The sequence below is a fragment of the Triturus cristatus genome, chromosome 6 (assembly GCF_964204655.1).
Source record: "Triturus cristatus chromosome 6, aTriCri1.1, whole genome shotgun sequence".
Taxonomy (NCBI): Eukaryota; Metazoa; Chordata; class Amphibia; order Caudata; family Salamandridae; genus Triturus; species Triturus cristatus.
The window spans coordinates 1,159,747,957-1,159,767,367 of NC_140589.1; positions in this window are offsets into that span (position 1 = coordinate 1,159,747,957).

The following is a 19,411-nucleotide window of genomic DNA, read 5'->3' on the forward strand; positions in this document are numbered from 1 at the left end:
ATCTTTGTGTGTCACGCAGAGTTGGGGTATTGTTCATTGTTGGCCTAATTAAGATCCAACCCATTCTGTTGTGGCACAAGGTATGGTTGTCAGAGCAAACTGCCCTAAACCAGCTCTTTATAAGGGATTGCCTAAGGTTAACTCTTTGATCACACATTCCATGGTTGAGGTATATAGAAGGCTTTTGTCAGGATTTGGGGCATCCGGAATATTTCACTTACCCCGAATGTCAGATTGAACTAAATAGGAAAGATCTGAAGGCCGACTGTCTAACACACCTAGAGCGCATTAGGATGTCTGTAGAATTGTTAAAGCCTACTGTTTTAAGAAAACAGCTCATTTTAACCAGTTACGATATAAAACTATACCTTAGACTTGCACATCAGCAATAACACAGATATATTTTAACTCATTTTAGAATCGACATGTTTCATCGCATGGTCACCTTCCCTGAAGAAAATAATTGGTCCTCTTATCTGTCAAAATGTCCTTGTGATAATGTTTCAACAGAGACTACAATGCATCTGGTATTCTTTTGTAATTTCTAGACGAAGTGGAGGAAATTCTATATATCAAGCTTTTTAAAACACCTAGATTTCACTCGATCTCACCTGCCATCCCTTTTTTTTACAGTCCCTACCCACAATCGAAATCTGTGTAAGAATGTCATCCTTTCTATGGAGTGTTTTTTTATGCAAGGAAGACCATATTGGTAGAGGATATAGACAACCCAGATGGACGGGGTAACAGTTGTTAAATTAACCATGTGAGAAATCTGATGTGTGTCATTTTTTATTGTTGTTTTATACACAATTTTATTAACAAGCATTATAGTAAACAAACGAAAATAGGATCGTATGGCGGACCCAGATTTGAGGTTTTTACCTTCCTGTATTTTCTATTATGTTTACACTGCTAGAATCTTTTCACGGACATGAGTTATAATATGGTCTCGATGAATTCTTTGACTGGTACATAATGAATTGTTTTTAAATATGAAGCATGATTGTTAGTTTTTAGCTACCTTGCATTGTTATATGTGCAAATTGTTGTGGTAATGAAACGGTAATGAAATGGGATTGTATATGTATTGTTTTATCTATTATATATGTCTGGTAATGCTTAATGTGCTTTAATGGTCTAATATTGTTTGACCGAATAAAGATGAAGTATTGAAAAGTACCACACTCACTTGATGTGTGCAGTGCATTTCAACATTTATGAAATACATAGAATTTTTACAAAAATAAAAATAATCTCCTATTTGGCAATTGCTTTAAGCAGGTGTTATTTTTTCATGAAAGGCCCAGACAGGCGTTCTTAGTAGATTGTGCATTACATCAAAAGAGGTTTGCACAGTAATGTCACTTGATGCAAAGCAATGTGAAGCACTGAAATAAGGCACTTTTGAGTGCAAAATGCTTTTGTTATTGAAAACAGTTTTGCAGCTCAAAGTGTTAGTAAATCTGGCCCTCTGCATTAATAAATTGTCTTGCAATCCCATTGTTAGAGGAAGACAGTACTAAACACCTTTTTCTGAAGTCAAAAACAATTAAGTCCTGTTAAAACAGGATATAAAACAGTGATTTACTGCAGTTTGAGCGGATTCCCTTAAATTTACTCTTACCATAAATCATGTTCAGTATTGAATTATCTTCCAAAAGGTCATAGAGCATCATTTAGGTTGTGTTGGGCAAGCCACCAAACTACTGGGATAGTGGAGGACCTATATCCTTTCCCGGCCAGAGCAACATGGCAAATTTAAGAATTGCCATTGGCGTGATGTCCCTTTCTTACCAAATGTACTACGGCTGACAAGGCAGAAGGACCTTTGCCAAACCTACACTGTGAGGGTTGACCCACCATATCATGAAGACAGAGGGACTGGTCGGCATTTTGACAACCTTTTGAAAAACAAAATATTATTGTACCTGACATGCTGGGAGTTCTTTCTCAGTGTGTTGCAGACATTGGGGCATATTAGCAAGACTGGCGATACAATTATCGCCGTTTTAGCTTCAGGAAACTGCCGCTAAAATGGCGATAATGGGCTTGCTAATATGCGTTATAGAATTCCAATAGAAGACTAGGTTAGATGTGCAGGACATCTAACCTGGGCTTCTATTGGAATTCTATAACGTATATTAGCAAGCCCATTATCGCCGTTTTAGCGGCAGTTTCCTGTCGCTAAAACGGCAATAATTTTATCCCCGGTCTTGCTAATATGCCCTACTGTTCTTTTATTTCAACCTTTTTGTTCAATGTCACACATAGAGGAACTGGGAAAGAAACTATACACTGAAAGCACACCTTAAATAGGTTTGGCCTACCAATGCCATGGAGCCAGGTGTTATGGGGTAGTTGGACTGCTTGTAAGGTGGTTATGATTGCAGCAGGGTCACCATTGTCTGAAACACAGCAGATTATTCACCTCTCAGTGTGCCAAGGGTACAAAGAGTTCCTTGACAATATATCATAGAAAACAACATCGACCCACTAAATTATTGTCAAAATAATATTGTTTACAAAAATATCCCCATCCTACACTTAAATAAAAATAACACAAATATCAATTGCAAAACTTTCACCATCACAAATATCTAAATTTAACAATATCAAACACAAAAAAGCAAAACAAGCAATACATTTACTAATAACATTAAACACATAAAAAACATGGTTACAACAGATGTTAAAAATAAATGCAATATATTAGATATTTAAAATATAACAACAATATAACAAATACATATTTAATAGTAAAACAGAAACATTAATAAGTGCAACCCCCCCCAAAAAAAAGGGTAATTCATTTTCAAACAAGGCCCAAAGTAGCCAATAAAATGAATCATAAAACAAGCTAGCCATTAAAAACAATAACATAATTAATAAAACAGTAAAAAAAGCACTGAAACTCACTATTTTTCATATGAAAAAAATTACCAAATGCAAGAAAAGGACACGAAAATTTCAAACAATAATAGTAAGTTTAATATTTACAAGAACTACAATGTAAGATTTTAAAATGAAAATCTATAAATAAATTACTAAATTTTCTCCACACACATACACCTGGAGAAAGACACTTTGAAAGTAAATAAATTAAACACAGTTATAAAAATAAAATAACAACTATAATTAAACTTAAAACTAAAGCCCCACCACCCCTGAAAACTAACCAAAGCTATATTTTTAACATGTAACTAAAATAAACATTTTCTCATAACAGAAATCAAAGGCCCACCTAACTAAAATATCAACATAATCGAAAAGAAACTGGAGAAAGTCAAATGCTACTTAAAGCACCAGCAAATATGTAAGTATAAAATGTAGAACTTTTAGAAGCATGTTTAAATTGTATTTGCAAACAAACTAAACATTTTTAACATTATAATTAATTTTAAGTTTGTGATAGTTTCAGACAGAATGGCAGAAAGTGCCATCGCATCACATCACAAAGAGGCAACCACTACTTTTTCATATGGGATACACATACAGCCAGGAAAGCACAAATACAAAGAATGTGAAATGGAAATGTAGTAAATGTTATGCAGATGCTTGTTATGGGAAGGATACAATAAAAAATGATATTGTAATTAACGTGAGAGACCCAGTCATTCCCCCAAATGCCACAGAGATAAAAGTAAGGCACATACATCAAGATTTAAGAGGGGAGTATCAGTTCTTCCGTGCCCACTACCAAAATGTTAAAACTTGTACTCTCTAAAGCCCAAAGTACCTGACACACTACAGCATTTCCTACATTAAAACAGCTAGTATCACATACTATAAAATCCACAAGCCAAACCCCTGCTACCCTAGATGATACCAAGACATGCAAGTTCCAGAACACCTAACCACAACAGATAACTATGAATTCTTCCTCCAACATGATAACCACAATAATTCTAGAAGAGTAATCATAGTGGCAATTGAAAATAACCTCCTAAGACTAAGACAATGTAAAACGTGGATGATGGATGGAACTTTTAAAATGTAACCTCCATGCAGATATGCACCATACATATTGAATATCATAACACTAAACTACCCCTCATTTATAAACTGTTGCCTATCAAACAAAGTGCAACTTACTATAAACTTTTAAAGTGATTCGAAGTAAAAGCTAGCAACTACTTTCCATACACATTCATAATAGACTTTAAACAGTCAATATTTCAAACAATACTTAAACTATACTGACACACAACTGTACAAGGCTTCCAAGACCACTTCAACCAAAGTATGTAGAAACCTCTGTAAAAATCTGCACTGAGGGTCTCATTTACAAGTCCCTGTGTGCCGCTAGATTGTCACTTTTATTGATGTTACAGCGGTGACAAAGTGCAATGCCTTATCTATGTGGCCACGTAAAGCCACCCTGCATGGCTTTTATTGACTTGTTGATATGGTTTGAGGCAACGCAGCGTCAGTCCCTGCGCTGCCTCACACTGCAATGGGGAGGCGTTCCATATGCGTTACAGTTGATGTTTTCATGTAACACCCATGACATTTGATACATTCCCAGATTTACAACATTCTGTAAACCTAGGAATGCGTCAAAAGCCTATGCCTCCCAGGTAAGGTATAGAGGATGAACAACAAGGAGAAATAACTTTATTTCTCCTTGTTTTTTTGCTGTTAAATGCAGCACACATAGAAGGTGAAAAGTGTATCCATTGAGTGTTTTTGTGATGGAAGGAGTCCCTTCGTGCACAAAAACAATCATTCTCACAACGCAGACACGCTTGCACCATGGTGAAAAAGTGCCTGTTTTGGGCACCAACGCCGAGGAAGAGGGCAGGAATGGTGCATTCCTGCCCTTTTCTTTTGATGTAGGGCAGCAAAGCATGAAGGCTTGCAGTGCTGCCCTACGCCAAAAGCTTGTAAATGAGGCCCTAAGTGTAGAATATGCAATAAACAGCCAATTTGCCTTTGAAATTAAAAGGTTCATTGCTTTGGCATACACACCTCTCACAGATGTAGCTAACCACTACATCATGATAATAAAATCCCCATTTTTCTAAAGCAATGAACACAAACTGAGGGCTTCATTTATGAGAAAGTCACGCAGAGCAGCAAGTCACCTTGCTGAGCTGCACTGCAGGACAGGAATATGCTGTATTTAATTCAACATGGTACATTTGTGTCCTTTCCCTTGCGCTGTTGCCCTTTTGGCAGCCTATCGCCAATGCAGGCACCCTTGCACCATGGAGTAAGGGTGCCTGTGTTGCATGCAGGATTGTCCTTGTGCAGGAAGATGCACCTCTCTGCACAAAAACAATCCTGAAAGGCATATTCCTCTTTCAGTGTGTATTGCAGAATGCAGTTCACAAAGAAAGAGGAACAAATGAGTAAAAATAGAGATACTTCTTCCCATTACGCCTCCCCTGGGAAGGTGCAAGATTTTGGCACATCCCCAGGTTTACAGGTTCTTGTAAATTTGGGGATGTTTTAAAATCCATTGGAGTTGTGTGTGAATGCCCACACAATGACCAAGCAACACCTTCTCATGGCAGAATAATGCAACGCAGCGTTTTGCACTGCGTTGTGTTACTCCAAATTTTTGAAGCCAAGCGAAGTAGCTTTGCTTGGCTTCACAAATATTACTTAGAGTGTTTTGTGATGTATGTACCATGTTGCATGGTGAAAACGTGATGCAACCCTCTTAAAAATATGCCCCTAAGTCCATTAACAGGGTTTTTTTTAAAGAAACTTGGGTTGGCAGACTGTACCACTTTGGACACAGACACCAACCCAAATTAAAGTATGGCACAATGCTTTCAAAGTGAACATGTGTGTATTGTGGACACCTATTTAATTATTCACTGTGTAAAACTTTAGAAAATGTTGGAAAATTGTACCTTGTAGTTTTAATTTTTAGCATGCTGGTCAACAGACTGCAATTCAGCCAATGTTATCTATTGCATTAAGGGCCAGAAGTATGACCCTTACATTTTGCAAGTCGTAAATTGCATCGCTTTGCGACTTGCAATCTATAACTCGCAAAATGCAATTTACAACAGTGTCTCAGACACTGTTAGCAATTCCTAATGGGGTCGCAAATTGCCTGCCTCATTACTATTCATGAGGCAGGTGCTATTTTTGCCCTCATTAGGAATGGCTAGTACTCCCAGGGATGGTGGCCTGCTGGAGATAACAGACCACCATGTCTGTGATTGCTTGTTTAATAAAGTTGTTTTTTTCCAATATTCAACCCGTTTTCCTTAAAGGAAAATGGGATGCATTTAAAAGTGAAAAATGAAACTTTTCAGATTAATTTTTTAAGGGCAGGCAGTGGTCTCTAGGACCACTGCCTGGTATTAAAAAATATTTTTGCACCAATTCACAGAGTGGAAGGGGTCCCCTGGGACCCCTTCCTGTTTGCAAGTGTCTTACCACCTCTTGAAGTAGGTGGTAAACTGCGAGTGTTTTGCGACCACAAATGCGGACGCAAAATAATGGTAAATACCAGTTGGATTTGCTATTAGGAAGGAACGCCCTTGGCATGCCCCTTTCTAATAAGGAGTGGCAAACCCTATTTTACGAGTCAGTAACTGGTTACTGACTAGCAAAATAGGGCATGTACATGGGCCAGACCAATTTTGCAGTCGCAAACGGGCCAATTTTCCATTTGCGACCGCAAAAAATGGCCATACATCTAGACCTAAATGTCTATTCGGACTGATGTACATTGGTAAAACAGAAAGCAAGATCAAAACTAGAATTGCTGAACACAGGACCATGATTTGCAAAAAAATCACTAATTTAGTCGCTCAATGGCTAGCATGCACAAACAATATAGCTCAATTAGGATTTCTAATTTTGGAGACATTAATAGCAAGTTCAGACAAAGATCATACTAAGTTATTATAACAAAGAGAGAATTACTGGATTAGAAGATTAAATACAATGACCCCGTCAGACATGAATGATAAAACTGGTATCAATCAATCAAGCCATTTATAAAGCGCACTACTCACCCGGAGGGTCTCAAGGCGCTAGGGGGGGGGGGGGGAGCCGCTACTGCTCGAACAGCCAGGTCTTGAGCTTCTTCCTGAAGGAGAGGTGGTCTTGGGTCAGGCGCAGGTCGGTCGGGAGGGAGTTCCAGGACTTGGCGGCCAGGTAGGAGAAGGACCTTCCTCCTGTTGTCGCTCTTCGGATGCGGGGGACGGCGGCGAGGGTGTGGCTGGCTGATCGGAGATGGCGTTTGGGAGCGTAGAAGTTGAGGCGGTTGTTGAGGTAGCTCGGGCCTTGGTCGTGTAGGGCTTTGTGTGCGTGGGTGAGGAGACGGAAGGTGATTCTCTTGTTGACGGGGAGCCAGTGCAGGTCTCTCAGATGTCCGGAGATGTGGCTGCTTCGGAGGACGTCGAGGATGAGTCTGGCTGAGGCGTTCTGTATCCGCTGGAGTCTCTTCTGGAGCTTGGCGGTGGTTCCGGCGTAGAGGGCGTTGCCGTAGTCCAGTCGGCTGGTGACAAGGGCCTGGGTGACCGTCTTCCTGGTCTCAGTGGGGATCCACCGGAAGATCTTCCGTAGCATGCGCAGGATGTTGAAACAGGACGAGGAGACGGCGTTGACTTGTCTGGTCATGGAGAGGGAGGAGTCCAGGATGAAGCCCAGGTTTCGTGCGTGGTCTGTCGGTTTGGGTGCGGTGCCCAGGGCGGGGGGCCACCAGGAGTCGTCCCAGGCGGAGGGCGAGGAGCCCAGGATGAGGACTTCCGTCTTGTCTGAGTTCAGTTTCAGGCGGCTGGTCATCATCCACTCGGCTACGTCTTTCATCCCTTCGTGGAGGTTGGCTCTGGCGGCGGCGGGGTCGTTGGTCAGGGAGAGGATCAGCTGGGTGTCGTCGGCGTAGGAGATGATGTTGAGGTTGTGTTGGCGTGTGATGGCCGCAAGGGGGCTCATGTAGACGTTGAAGAGGGTGGGGCTGAGTGAGGATCCTTGGGGGACGCCGCAGATGATTTCGGTGGCCTCTGACTTGTGCGGTGGTAGGCGGACTCTCTGTGTCCTTCCGTCGAGGAAGGAGATGATCCATTCCAGTGCCTTCTCCTGGATTCCGACGTTGCTGAGGCGCTGCACTAGGGTGCGGTGGCAGACAGTGTCGAATGCCGCGGAGAGGTCTAGGAGGATGAGGGCCGCTGTTTCTCCGTTGTCCAGCAGGGCTCGGATGTCATCGGTGGCAGCGATGAGGGCGGTCTCGGTGCTGTGGTTGGCTCGGAAGCCAGACTGTGAAGGGTCGAGGGATCCATTCGTCTCGAGGAAGGCGGCCAGCTGCCTGTTGACGGTCTTCTCGATGACTTTGGCTGGAAACGGGAGGAGCGAGATGGGGCGGTAATTCTTGAGTTCGGTGGGGTCCGCTGTTGGTTTCTTTAGTAGAGCGCTGAGTTCGGCGTGCTTCCAGCTCTCAGGGAAGGTGGCGGTGTCGAAGGAGGTGTTGATGATGTCTCGCAGATGGGGTGCGATGACAGCGTCGGCCTTGTTGAATACGTGGTGAGGGCAGGGGTCGGTCGGAGATCCGGAGTGGATAGAGTTCATCGTGTGGATGGTGTCTTCTGTGTTGATCGGGGTCCAGGCGCTGAGGGTGGTGGTGGGGGGCGTTGGTGCGGTCGTGGGGGGCGTTGTATGTGGGATGAAGCTGTTGTGTATGTCAGCGATCTTGTTGTGGAAGTAGGAGGCGAGGGAGTTGCAGAGGTCTTGCGATGGGGTGATGTCGTTGTTTCCGGCGTTGGGGTTGGAGAGCTCTTTCACGATGTTGAAGAGTTCCTTGCAGTTGTGTGCGTTGTTGTCCAGCCGGTCCTTGAATGCAGTTTTCTTGGTGGCGTGGATTAGTTGATGGTGCTTCCGGGTGGCGAGCTTGAGGGTGGTCATGTTGTCCGGTGTTGGCTCCCTTCTCCAGGCTTTCTCGAGGGCTCGGCAGTTCTTCTTGGAGCTCTTGAGTTCGTCGGTGAACCATGGGGCCTTCTTGCTGCCGGGTCTGTTGGGCGGGGTCCTCAGTGGGGCGAGTTCGTCCGCGCAGGTGCTGATCCACTTCGTGAGGTTGTCGGCGGCCTGGCTAGGGTTCGCTGAGCTGGCTGGAGGGTGCTGTCTCAGGGAGGCGGCGAGCTGGTCGGCTGTGATCTTGTTCCAGCTTCTTCGAGCCTCCTGTTGCTGGTGGTGGTGTATCGTGGTTCTTCTGAAGGTGAAGTGGACGCAGCTGTGGTCCGTCCAGTGGAGTCCAGTGGCGTGGCTGAAGGCGATGTCTTTGCTGGATGAGAAGACGGCGTCGAGTGTGTGTCCGGCGAGGTGGGTGGGGGTGGACACCAGCTGCTTGAGTCCGAGGTTGGCGAGGTTGTCAAGCAGGGTGGTGGTGTTGCGGTCGTTGTTGTTCTCCAGGTGGAAGTTGATGTCCCCCAGGAGGATGTAGTCAGCGGAGGGGAGGGCGTGCGGGCTGATGAAGTCGGCGATGTCTTCGCTGAATGTAGTGCGTGGTCCCGGGGGTCGGTAGATCAGGGTGCCTCTGAGGGTGGTCTTGGGGTCGGTGTGGATCTGGAAGTGTAGGTGTTCGGCGGTAGTCAGGGTGTCGTCGGTGTTGGTCGTGATGCGGATGGTGTTCTTGTGGACGATGGCGATGCCTCCTCCAGTCTGGTTGTCGCGGTCTCTCCGGGTGATCTTGTATCCCTCTGGGATGGCGATGGCGATGTCGGGCGCTGAGGAGTCGTTCATCCAGGTTTCCGTGAGGAAGGCAACGTCTGGGGATGTGGTGTCGAGGAGGTTCCAGAGTTCGATGGCGTGTCTGTGGACGGAGCGGGTATTGAGCAGGATGCACTTGAGGTGGTTGCTGCTGGTGTTCGGCTCGGCGGGTGCTGGTGCGGGGCAGGTCCGGATGCAGGTGTACTTGCAGGCGAGGCAGCTGAAGGGTCCGTGGGTGCGTCTCGGGGTGGCTTGGTGGCATCCCGGGGTTCGGCCGGTGTTGAGTGCGTTGAGGGTGGCGGCGTCGTACGTCTGGCGGGTGGGCTGGGGTCCTCGGGGGCCAGGGGTTCGGGCGCTGGGCGCGGGCCAGGCACGGACGGGCGCAGACGGGCTTACCTTTGGCGCACCTTCAGCGCACAGTCGGCGCTCCCGCTGCGCGCGTCCGCTGCGCGGTCGCTCCGGGGGCGTCATAGGTAGGGGGACGGGAGGGCGGGTCCGCTGGGTTGGCGGGAGCGGGGCGGCCAATGGGCTGGTGGTGGGCGTGTCCGCAGTGGTCAGCGGCGAGAAACTGGCGGCCGGGCGGCTCAGCAGTGGCTGGGTCGCTCTGGATCAGGGGTGTCAGCGGCGGCGGCAGGAGCAGGGGCAGGTAGCGGCAGGAGTCAGGGGGGTGACCAGGCCTACTGAAAGGCGCAGTGGTCACTCTGCGGGGCAGGGCATATAAACGTACCACTTTCACATCAATGCCAAAGCTTGGCACTAGTTGATTGTAGGTCAAGCAGCTTGGCATATGAATATTCAATCAATCAATCAATTAGCTTTATTCGGCAATTAAGTCATAAAAGCACATTTACAGACATTACATATAAATACACATAAATTACCTAAAAAGTTAAAATTGCAATTAAATTTATAGATGGCCGACGAGCTTAAATTAAAAATATAAAAGTTAAGAAGATAAACATGTCGAATTGTAATATACAGAAGGTAGCTAGACGTTACATTCACACCCCAACTCTCCAGCTCTCGACTTCAGGGTATTTCTCCATGGGGAATTTGCAAGATCAATGCTAGCTCAAAAGAAAGGAGCTGGCAGGTAACCTCAGGGCTTTTGATCTTATACTCCAGGCCCACCCTAGGAATTTGGCCACTGCTATACATGTTGGGGGAGTAGGATCGGTGCACAGAATGCGAAGAGCTATGGCATATCTTCTGGTACCCAAAAGCTTGCAGATTGGTTGTATCCATCTTTTACGAGGTACCACATACATAGGACAGAAAAATAGAACATGTCCGATATTTTCACATAATTCAGCACATCTGTAACACTTATCATTTTTACTGCCTTGGTTCTCCCATCTAGAGGTGAATTCTGCTATGGGTAATGTGCCCACCCGTAACTGGAAATATAACTTACGATCAGAAGTTTTTTCAATAATATCCCAATAATCCTCTAAGTGGGGAAGAACTTTTAGATCAAAAAAACGGGCTGTTAAATGGGTAGAAAGGCCTTGGGTAAATTCCAACTTGTAAACCCATTCCCAATACATATTTTTCAGGTTTTCTTTAGATGGGAAAACAGTGTTTGCAGGGTTTTTCCAAAGATCTAACAGGCCTAAGCTTCCCAGAATAGATTTTATTCCTAACAGCCATGGTATTTTTTGGGACCTGTCAGATTCTATGATGTCCATAAAGCCACTCCTATAATGAGTTAGTTCATCAGTGCACCAGAGACGACGCCAGTATAGTATTGGACGTAACCTCGCCAGGTGCTCCAGGGGTTTCTTGCCCAAGTCCAATAATAACGGCCGCAGTGGTGTACTGGAAGGAAGGTTTGTGACTTTACGCAAAAAAGCGTTTTCTAGAGCTTTCAGGCTATTCAGGTTGTTAAAGCCCCAGAGCTCAGCCCCATAGAGGCATGAGCCCAGGACCTTAGTTCCATAGATTTCTAGAATTGGGGAGATTGGCTTGGTAAGTGAGGTTTTAAATCTAGCCAGCAATGCCCCTGCTTTTTGTTTATGTTGTAAGCCAGCACGATCTAATTGACAACCCCATCGCATGTCTTTTTGCAATGTTATCCCTAGATATGTGAATGATGACACTTCCTCCAAGGGAAGCTTGTTCATGTATATTTTCCCTCTAAAGGTTTTTGATCCGTTAAAGGACATGAACTTCGTCTTCCCCGTGTTTACCTCCAGGCCCCTCTCAATGCAAAATTCTTCAAAACACCCAACAGCCTTCTGCAGACCGCTAGGGGTCTTGGAGATTATCAGCGTGTCATCCGCAAACATGAGGATAGGGATACGCACTCCTGCCAAAATCGGCGCATCAGTGGGGGTCCGGGAGAGCCAACCGGCCACCCCATTGACGAAGAGCGAGAACAGGGTTGGCGCCAAAACGCACCCCTGCCTCACTCCCCTGTCAACCGGGAAGTCGCCAGTCACCTCACCCGGACCACCCCAGTGCACCCTGGCAACGTTTCCCTCATGCAAGCGGATAATCACGGTGAGAAGTTTGGGTGCAATTCCCAATTCCTCCAGGACCTGCCAAAGCTTGCTTCTTGGGACCAAATCAAATGCAGCTTTTAGGTCCATATAAATATTGTTTTTAATGAGATTGTAATTGTGTTGTTTAAATGATTCATGTACATTTAAAGGTTGACTATTAAGAAAAACATAGGACTCATTTGCACGCATCATTAAGAACACACACACTTCTGGATCCACATTTTGACAAAGGCCTTTCAGGGATTCTTTACTACTTCAAATATATATTTCTCGCCATTCAGAACTTTCCGTTTTTCTACCAGCAAATTGTTTTAGAGTATCGACAAGAAAGAGAGTGAAGCACACTTTTATATACTTTTGCCTCACTTACTGCTTTAAGAACTGATGAAATATGGACAGACCAATGTCAGGCGTACTTGATTGTGTACCCTGGTCATTTATGATATTAACATCAGAGCAGATTGTTTTTTTTTTTTTTTTCGGATAATTTTTTCTTATAAGATTAGGTGTTCAATTAATTAGACACAGGGATATGATGGCTGCCGTATTTACTTAGTAAAAACTTAAAGCAAACCAGTCCCATTATCAGTTCCACTATGGAAGACCCTAACCACACACAGTGTTCCGAAAGATGTCTCTGAAATGAGATAGATTATGCATTCAGGTGTACCCAGCTGAACTAATAGAGAACATGCAGGCTTGTTAGATACAGGTTAAGTGTATTTTCGCATTCATCATTTTTTAACATTTAAGCAGTAATTTTGAGGTTTGATACAGGAGTTACCCAGAAATGGGTTTTGTAATGTTTTCCACAGTGAAGTCCAGAATATAATTTAAAACAAACTTCACATAATCTTGATCATGATCTTGATCATTGTATTCCATAAAGCTTTGACCACAGTTATATAGACAATGACAAGACAGCCCATTTTCTTTTAGCAGAAATGGTTTCTTATTACTTTTAAAGTTTGTATTGGAGTGAGATTTATCACGGAACTCAAAGGCAAGGAGTCGCGTTTCATAACCAGTCTGAGCTGTATTTATTATCATAGTCGGGCATTTATTTAATTATCATGAGCACTTTGGTCAGTTTCAGTCCCTTTATTGGTTATGCACTGCCTGTGTTGATAATGTAGGTTTGTGGAAGGGCAATAACTCATTTGTGGATTGTTTCAACACAAATGTTTTGGGTTCTTCCGTGTTTTCTTTATTTTTCGATCACTTAATTATACCTTCACAATGGTGTTCGATAATCTTCTGTTCACCTAGACAACAATTAAAATGACATGAACAGTGTAATACAATGTTCAAGTGACAGTTGTTCTCCCTTTGTCATTATTTATGTTTTTACAGTGGTCCCTGAAGAAGGGAGTGTTATCCCGAAATGCATTGGGCACCAGAGATGTGATTGGACATGAAACTTTCAATTGTCAAATAGGCTATTTTTTTAGTTCTTAGCAAATGTATAAGAAACAAAGAAATGTTGACTTAAAATTTCAAAGCTGTGAACAAAAGTTAATATCTTGATAAATTGTAGAAAAACAAAGATTTTATTTAATAGTAAAATTGGTCATGATATTATTTTTTGAACTTGTGAGAAATAATTGCTGATAAATTCATTAGCTGTGTGGCCAAGTTACAAGTGACCAGTGACACTTGAGGCATAGCAGTAACATTGCTTTCAAAGCCATACTACAAAGAATCCAACCAAGCCTCCAAAAAGGACAAACCTACCAAAAACAAAGGATAAAGCAATTTGTAAAAAAGAAATTTAAAATAGGTAAAAAAAACAAGGACATGAACAAATGGCTACAGTTAAAAGCTAGACGCTTTATAAATTAAAAAAAGTAGACTACTTAAAAATGATAGGTAAACCAATGTTATAAACCACCTGTCCACCAATCTACTCACAATTAAATGTAAAAAAAAGCATCATTATAACAAAGAATTTGAAAGAAATATTAGAACAATTATCTTTCTAAATCAGTTAACAAATATAGCCATACATTCAAATCAATGCTGATAAGTAAAACTACATTATTTCAATGCCAAATTTAAATTACTCATAAGAAAACTAAAGTGAGACAATATTAAAAGTATGCAAAGCATCTAAAATCTTAAAATACGCACATACACAACAACACTTTAAAGTTGCAGAAAATTAAAATATCAATCTATATGCATATATGTATAGATATTTATATATAAATATGTGTATATTATCTACTGGCGGTCGCCAGTAGATAATTATAGTTAGGATCGTGTTTCCATAGGAAATCCGCAACATTCTATTTGGAATAACTTTGGCACCGATTGACGAATCCTCGCGAAATTTTCAAAATAGGTGGGGCGCTCCGCTCCGCCCTTGAAAGTCTCGGGGGGATTCGTCAAGCGGGGGCTGAGAAAAAGGGGGGTCCCAAAACGCGTTTTCCCCATGCATTTTTCCATAGGACCTTTAGTCCAAGCTACAACCCGAACGGCTGAACAGAATTACTTGAAATTTGGCAGAGAGGTAGTCCTCAGGTCAGGGATGTGCCTTTTGCAGGTCTGGTGTAAATCTGTTCAGTATTTCCTGAGAAAATAGCATTTAAAAGCATATATATATCTATAAGCGCGCACCGTGCGCGTACGGTAAACTTACCGAGCGCGATTCTAAAGAGAGCTATCCTGTCAGCCACTGCTGCCAATTATCGAATTGGAGGTTGCCAGTAATCCATATTGAAGCCTGTGGGGTGTGCAACATTTGAATTTTAGGCAGGCGAGGGACTGGAACAAATGACTGTGGCACCAGCAATCTGGAGGCACAGAGGCTGATTCAGCTTCGGGGGACTGGATATGTCATGAGGCATGTGAGCAACATCTAACATTTCAATTGTAAATTGTCTATGAGAGACTGAGAACCTTTACAAAAAAGTAATGAAGTGTTCACCATCAGGTGATATATCACCAAAGACATGCTGTCATGGCTGCCAGGGAGAGAGGTATCAGGACCTCAACCTAATGAGTCCTTCGTTGCTGCCCATGACTTTGTGTTCCTCCAATAAAATCCTGTGATTATGCATTCAAAATCTGTGTAATGCCGAATGCCGAGTTGATCAGCACTGAGGAAGGCTTGATGCCGAAATGCATTTGCTGAATAAATCTACCTGAAACGTGTCCCGTGAGTGCTTTGCATCTTTCTTGGAGCCTGATATATATATATATACATACATATTTATATTCACTAAAAAAACATTGGTTTCAGGGACGTTATAGTTAGTTGGACATTTGACTCAGTAAAAACCAGCGAAATTTGCCCGTTATAGTTAGTTGAGCTCACTATAACTCGCGCGCCCACAATGCACTGGTGATGACGTCACATATTACATCACTCATGACATCGTCTGTGACATCACTTATGACATCACTGATGATATCTCAAATGACATCACTGATGACATCACTAATGACATCATCCAGTGAATGTGTGTTTCTGTAAAGTTTAAATATTTTTCATATATATCTATGCCAAGGTGTATTGAAGAAAGAGTGAATTTACAAGTCCCTGAATGGATTATTTAGTAGGTGCGTGACTGACTGTATAAGTGAGTGATTGCACATGTGTTACTGAATGTATGGGTTAGTGACTAAACTGTGTGAAAGTCTGTATTAGTGTCTCAGTTGGTGTATAAGCGGCTGCATGGGTTGGTGAGTAGCTACATGAGTGTCTATATGGATTATTGATTTGTTGTCTGACTATCTCTATGGGTGCCTGAGTGTCTGTGTGTTGTGTGTGTGGCTCTGTGCATACATGTCTGAGTGGGTGATTCACTGGATGTATGGATTCAAAAGTACATCTGGAAAGGGCTGTATGGGTGAGTTAGTGTGTGTATGGGTGTGTTGGTGAGTGAATGAATGTCTCACTGGTATATGTGTGAATAACTACATATGTTTTAAGGCAGTATGTGTGAGTGTTGTAGTATATAAATTACTATATGTGAGAGTAAGTTCTTTGAAGGAGTGGGTGTATAAAAGAGTGTCTGCTTGTATCAGTGATTGTATAAGACAGTAAGTATGTGTTAGTATCTGCATAAATAAGTGGTGTGTGTATAAATAAAGCAGTTGGTGTGTATAACTGTATACATGAGTAAATGGGTATGTGATTGATTCTTTGCATGACTGAGTAGGTGTGTGAGTAACTCTATGGATGAGTGGCAGACTGTGACTATGTATAGGTATATGAGTGCATATCATAGTACTGTATTGATGAGTAACTGCATGTATAAGTGAGTGGATGTGAGTGTAGACCTAGGAAATAATGGGTGGTATGTAGTATCTGGCATTGTTGTGTGTATGGTTTCAAAAATAGTAGTCTGTATTTTAGAGTGCGTGTATCAAAGTTTATATTAGGCCATCAGTATGTGCATCAGATTATCAGGTGGATGATGTCATCAGTGAACCAATGGTTTTTTCAGTGAATTTCCAAGGTTTTTTAAATGCTAATTCCTAACTATAATGTCTGTAAAACCTATGTTTTTTTCAGTGAATTTCAAAGGTTTTTTAAATGTTAATTTCATATTTTAATATTTATAAAACCTGTATTTTTTCAATTTGTTTTGTAATATTTTGGAACTCTATTATCCTTTTTTTTTAATTAGAAAAATATGTAATGTTTTATATCTTCAAAAAAAAGTATGTATATCGTTTTTTTAGCAAACCAAAGTCCCGTACTGGTAGTGTACCAAGCTCCATCAGCACGCGAATCCTATCTGCCATATTGCTAAACTCGTAAAGGATGCATATTTCGTATCCGATGGGTTTGTGGCACCACGTCCCGCGTAACATCAGATACGTATGTGGTTGTGCCAGCTGCTACTTAGGTATGTGACGGGTACGCAATACTAAGCAGCGCATTACGTCATGTATGTATGGGGTCATGCCTGCTGCGCATTGCGTATGTGACAAGTTCACGCTGCCAGGCCCTGTGTTACGTCATAGACGTATGGTGTTGCGCCGGGAACGCCATTCCCTCATTTTTTTCCCGTCTCAAAACTATATCTAAATAAGTTTAAAGTGTATATGAGAACAAGCGATAATCTAAAATATTTTAAACATTTATATATTTCTAACTGTAATAAAAGTATATTATGGTAATATTTTCTAAAAATCGCTTCGGGTGCGGCCGCCTTACTTTTGCCATGTGACCTTAAAGAAAGGAATTTGATTGGTTCATAACATTTTCCATTGTAACAGTTGGAGGACCCCACACATTTTAGCCATTCTCTCTACAGCATTTGATGAGAGACTCCTCTTCTGCTTACAGAGCTTTTTTGAAAACCTTTTGCTATGTACACATATCTGACACTACACACAACATGCAACCATCATCTTCATCAATATTCATGCTCTGTAAAGTAGCCTTCCACCTGTGATAGCCATGCATCTAAAAGCTACATAACAGAACTTTTCCGCACTGCCAGAGGTAACATGGTTGCATACGCTGTCCACAGCACAATGTAATGTGGTACGGCCCAGGGGCAGTATCATGCATAGATAGTGAACACACGGACACAGATAAATAGTGGAATTGGGTAAGGGTATGTGCGCTCGACTCCTTTTTATTACCAGGGTCCCATATCCAGTGACGTCTGTGCTGGATGCATGTGGGGTGAGTGTAAACCAGCCCTCAGGGAATGGTTGCTGCTAGCATCGACTACAACAGTAATCATTGGATCACACACAGAGATTCAATATTAAAAGGGTCAATAGTTTGTGCTGCAGTAAGGTAGGGACACTAGATGTGAAATAATACAGAAAAGATTCTATCGTAAAAGAACCATAACTTGTGGTATACTAAGATACAGGCAGTAGATCTGAAATAATACACAAAAACATTGTACATAAAGGGTCCATCAGGTCTAGTGCACTTAGATAGCCACATCAAAAGCATTCAGCATGTGCACAGTCAGCGATGATGCGTGCAGCGTGCAGGCCTTAATAGGAGCAATGTCTGTTGCCTACAACACTACATCATCTGCAATAGCTACTCGATCTGAATTGTGAACACTGCTGTCTGTGGGGGAAACGGGGAGATAACTGCGGGTCAGACTACAAGAGCATAGATCAGCAATAAAAACTAGAAAACCAACAGCGCCTCTTGTGCCCCATTTTTTAGAATCTGGACGTGGAGAAAATGACTTCATGTGGTTCATTCTGGAAAAGGTTAAAGTAGACAGGAGAGGTGGAAACATCGCGAATAAGCGCAAAGCACGCGAACAATGGTACATTTCCCATCTCAATACTGCGCGCAAAGGGTTGAATTCAAGAGAAGAATGGGAACATCTACTAGTGGCTAGATAAGTATTACTAACACGCTTTAGACTCTCTTTTGAGGGATGAGAGTTCTTTCCCTATTTAATGAATGATACTTAAAACCCGGGTAGGTAGAGTTTAATGATTAGGTAAGAGCTTCCTGTTTAAACTATGGGCCTTGTGAGTATTGATATCCATAATAGATACATGGAAATTGGGGATGGATAGATTTTTAGGTAAAACGACTCAATGCATTTATTTGGTTCCTCATATTATAGTGTTGTTAACTCCCTTTAGGGGTAGAAAGAACTGTGGTAATTCGAATCATTTTGGAAAATAGAAAAATACTTATTTAGTGGTCTATTAACTATTTCCATTAATAAAGAGTCCTTTATTCCTAAATAGTATTACTCTCCGCGTAACTAAGAGAAGAGGCAAAGGGCTTACTATTGAGTATTAGATCAGTTTATAAACTCAAATAGCTGAGAATAATAGTAGCCAACTACTTCTAAGATGGCGGCCGCATTCGTAGCGGTTTTCTGGCTTGGATAAGTATGAACGCCATCTACCTCGGAAGTGGTGTTGCTTACCCCTAAGTAGTATCACTCTCCGTGTAATTAAGAGAAGAGGTAAAGGTTTTACTAATCGTTGTATATGTTTAAATAGCTGAGAAGAGTAGTAGCCAAGTAATTCTAAGATGGTGGCCGCATTTGTAGCGGTTTTCTGGCATGGATAATTACGAACGCTATCTACCCCGGAAGTGGTGTTTCCTCTTCCGTTTGGACGAAAGTGGGTTGACATGGATTTAAGCCGTCTGTTATTCACTAACGCTGTTCCATTGACTGAGAAGGTGTTACCGTGCGGACTATATTAGACGACACAGAGGTATGTCTATGATGTAGGCGGCTTTTGTCTAAGTACTGTTTAATAGATCGAGTACCTATCCA